The 4,465-nt window shown below is 35.1% G+C and overlaps 1 non-coding gene across 1 annotated transcript; it reads left to right on the top strand.

Moving 5' to 3' along the window:
• The first annotated feature begins 879 nt into the window (after positions 1–879).
• Positions 880–984, top strand: LOC149493123 (small nucleolar RNA R71). The gene has a single exon (XR_016318629.1). It is a non-coding gene; the product is annotated as a small nucleolar RNA R71 (small nucleolar RNA).
• Positions 985–4,465: the final 3,481 nt, after the last annotated feature.

Genomic DNA, 4,465 nt, shown 5'->3' with positions numbered 1-4,465 from the left:
TTATCATCTTGTGATTTCTTAAGCCTTTGTGGGAAATGAATGGGTGGAACATAAGTTTCACTTCCTCTTTCTCTTCAAGGTCAATGAGGGGGATCTTTTTATGCTCCTTCTTTTCGTCCTCCTTCTTGGATGGATCATCCAATTGTTTGCCATTCGTCAAAGTGATAGCTTGTACCTATTCTTTGGAATTTTTCTCAGTGTTACTAGGTAACATACCTTGAGGTCTAGAAGCCATCATGTTAGCAAACTGCCTTAATTGAATCTCCAAGTTCCTTATCGCAGCTTGCTGAATTTTGTGATTTTCCCAAGTTTCGTTCATGAACTCCATGTGAGATTTAGAGAGAGTAGTAAGAAGATCATCATGAGTCTCTTTCTCTTGAGAAGGAAAACCTGGTGGTGCATTCAAGGTGTTGTTTGGATTCCCATAAGAAAGATTAGGATGATTCCTTAACCGATTATCATAAGAGTTAGAATATGGGTAGTTCTTTCTTCCTTAATTCATCACATAGTTGACTTGCTCCAAAGTATGCGGATTTAAAGAATCCAACATGCACTCTCCAATTCCATGTTGTCTATTACACCTGTCACATGCTTGCACAATAGAATTAACAGAGTTAGTAGTCAACAAATCTAAACTTCCTTACCATATTGTCCACTTTGGCATTGAGTGTGATAATGGCATCAATCTCAAAAACTCTTGCAAGCTTCTTCCTATTAGAATTGTTTTGATAATGGCTGTTGCTTGCCATCTCTTCTATCAAATCATATGCCTCATCAATTTACTTTCTTTCAAAAGATCCACCAGCAGCTGCATCTAAAGTAATCTTTATATTAGGTGATAATGCATTATAAAAAGTTTGTACCTGTAACTACTTGGGTAAACTATGATGTGGGCACATCCTCAATAGGTCCTTGAATCTCTCCCAAGCTTCATACAAACTCTCTTGACCCTAGTGGGCAAGTCATTATCTCATTGCAAAGCTTTGTGGTCTTTGAAGATGGAAGGAATTTCGCCAAGAATTTCTGAGCTAGTTCCTCCCATGCAGTAAAACTTCCAGCAGGGCATGATTGTAACCAAGAGCATGCTTTATCCCTTAGAGTGAAAGGAAACAGTCTCAATTTTATGGCATCCTCAGAAACTCCGTTTTGCTTGAATGTATAGCAAATCTCCAGAAAAATTGTGATATGGGCATTAGGATCTTCACTGGGTAGATCTCCATATTTAATTGAGGTGGAAAGCATTTGAATAATTGCAGGTTTAATCTCAAAATTATTAGCTGCCACCCTAGGCCTAGTGATACTTGAGGCGGCTCCATTCAGAGAAGGAGTTGTGTAATCTCGCAAGGAGTGAACAGGAGGTTGAGGTCTTCTATTGTTATTATTGAGCCATGGTAGCATAATCTGATGCCCTCCTGGTAGAGGTTCGCTCCCTATGTCTAAATCATCAGCCATATTTGCTTGTTGCTCTTGTTCTCTCCTTTGTACTCTCCTAGCAGCGTTGTTTCTGTTACAAGTCTTTTCAATTTTTGGATCAAAGACTAAGGGCTCAGTTCTTCCGTATCTTCTTTGTATAAACACCTGAAATAATCTTCTAGAAAAAGTAAAAGTGAAAATGAAAATAAATTTCTAAATTAATAATAGGGTAATTAGTATTGATACTGGTAATGCCAATCCCCAGCAACAGCGCCAAAAACTTGACAGGCTTTTCTGCAAGTGCACGAAATCGCGACATGTAATAAAGAATGAGTAGAGTATCGTCTCACAAGGATTGTATACCAAGTACCAAAATTATGTTAACTTACTATTATTTAGACGACAATAAGGAGGATTATTTTAAGAAATTGAATTTAAATAAGTAAAAGAAAATAAAAAGAAATCAAGCAAGACAATTTGATGAAAGAAATCGAAGATTAGAAGTTACTAGGGATTTTGATTTCACTTAATTATATCCAATTTATTTTATTAGTTTGATAATCAATTTTAATTGTTCAAGTAGGGGAAACAACCCTAAAATCACTAGAAAGCTCTCCCGATGTAGTGTTAGCTATTTTAACCCGGTCTAATTACCTATCTTCCGATTGTGCAATCAAACATGAATTAAATCATTAAGTTTTATGGTTTGTTTATGAATTGATAACCTAAGGTCGTTAACTTACGAGCACCCCTCATGAGTTAAACCATATAGCTTCCGCATCAAGTTATTATTCTCATGTAATTTATTACCTTTTTCATATAAAAAACCCTTCTTCTGATAGTGTTTAATGAAATAAATCACTCCAGGGGAAAAACTATGTCTGGAAGCATTAAGTTCAGTAATAAATTATACTTTGAATAAAAGAAAAGCAAATCTAATATTATAAATTGGAATCGAAGTTAAGCTGCATCAAATCCCTAGTATGAGAGTTTGTTCGACATACTAATTAAATAAAACTTAATTAAACTTGTAAATAATCCCATAAAGAATAATAAACAAAAAGAGAATTGAGAAATAAAAACTAGTCGACGATAAGCTTGAACTTCTTCCTTGAATCTTGACACCAATCTTCAGCACTTGAAGTCTTGAAGAGAGAAAATATGTAGAAGTTAATAGAACAAGAGATGGAATATGAAAAATCACCCCCGATCATGGCTAGTCTCTCTCTTTATATAGACTTTCTAAAATATCTTCGTGTTCGTTTAGGAAAGAGGATCTCCATTGAGTAAGAAATCTTTTTGAGATAGAAAACTATTTAGGCTTTGTATTTCTTCCCAATTAGGACTCTTTTAGGGTCTAAATAGGATATAAACTTGATTGGCACGTTAGAAAAGCATCTCATGCGAGTCCATGCAAGCGACACGGGCTAGAGCTGACGTTCTCAGTCCAAGGCAAAATTTGGTCTTCAGCACGGGCGTACTGTCTGGCAGAGTTTGGGCCTGTTAGGCTCTGAGTCACTAAGGTGTTTGCAGCCCGGGCCGTGCTTGGATGAGCATGTTCAGAGATCGACAACTACTTAAAGGCACGGGCGTGCTCTCTGGCACGGCTTGGGCGTGCTAGCTTCTGAACCTTTGTTGATTTGAACACAGCACGGGGGTAGCTTCTGAACCTAGGAACACCCTTTTCTATATTTTTGGCTGGTTTTCTATAGAAATGCTGCAAAATTCCCCAAGATCAAGTGAAATGTGATTCAAGGAAACTTTAAATAAAAACATAAATAAAACTAAATAAAAACTAATTAAAGTAATTAAAAATACTGAAATTCCTAATAAAAACTATGTTAAAAATACTATAAAAATAACATTTATCACCAGATTTTAAAGTAATTAGAGAAGGAGAAGGTAGGGGTGGCCACGGTTCCGGAACCGGCGGTTCCGGTTCTAGAAAAACTAAAACCGGAACCGAACCGAAAAGGTCGGTTCCGGTTCTGGTTTGGAACCGTCCGGTTCCGGTTTCGGTTTCGGTTCCGATTTCGATTCTGGTCCGGTGACAAAACCGACGGTTTCGATCAGTTTTTCGGCGAATCGCATAATTTTAAATTTTAAATTTTGAAGACCGGTTTAAAAAAAATATATTTGAACATAAAAAATTAAAAAATACACCTAAAAAATTAAAAAATACTTCAATTAAATTTATTTTTTTAAAGACTTGAACATAATTATTTTTTTAAAAAAATTTTTCAACTGAATTTATTTTTTGTTTAAAAAAGTTTGAACATAATTTTTTTTTTAAAAAAAGGGGCTTGAACTTAATTTTTATTTTTTTTTAAAAAAATTAAGTTGTCTACGTATACTCTTGGGGTTTAGAGGAATCAAAGCCCACGTAGTTCTTACTCACCTTATACCAATTTCACCCCTTTTACCTTAATCGCTATTTGCACCACCGGTTGATGTTCCTGTTGAGGACCCATCGTATAAATCATATAAATCTTCATTTTCTTTTGGATTTTCTTGAGCTCTTAGTTCGGCCTTGGTCCAATTATCCACGCATGATTGTGCTTCTAATGAATCGGGTGTCATACGAGATCGTGTTTCATCAAGTATGTTTCCTCCTTGACTAAAAGCTTGTTCAACCGCAACAGTGGAGACCGGAGCTGCTAAAACTTGTTTTGCAATTAAAGAAAGAATTGGAAAAGTATTTGCGTGACGACTCCACCAATCTAAAATTGGAAAATCAGTATCTGCATAATCAATACTAAACTCAAAAGAAGTAGTTAGATAATTATCAAATTTAGAAAAAGAACTGGATTCTCTTGTTCTTTTTTGTCTTTGTAGTAAAACTTGTTGAGTAACACCAACACCACTTACCCTTTGTGTTGGAAATTGTTGAATATTAGATTGAGAAGAAGTAGAAGTAGATGAACTAGAAACTTGAACAAATTTCATTATATAATTGCATAATATTTTGTTTAACTTCTTGCATTACTACATTTATATGAACATTATCTTCTACATCAAGATTTAATACTTCATAATAAATAGTCAAGTAATC

This window comes from Jatropha curcas, chromosome 10 (genome assembly GCF_041381405.1).
Source record: "Jatropha curcas cultivar XTBG-Jc1 chromosome 10, XTBG_Jcur_1.0, whole genome shotgun sequence".
NCBI lineage: Eukaryota > Viridiplantae > Streptophyta > Magnoliopsida > Malpighiales > Euphorbiaceae > Jatropha > Jatropha curcas.
The sequence above is the reverse complement of the archived record's forward strand: the minus strand, read 5'-3'. Positions and strand labels throughout refer to the sequence as shown.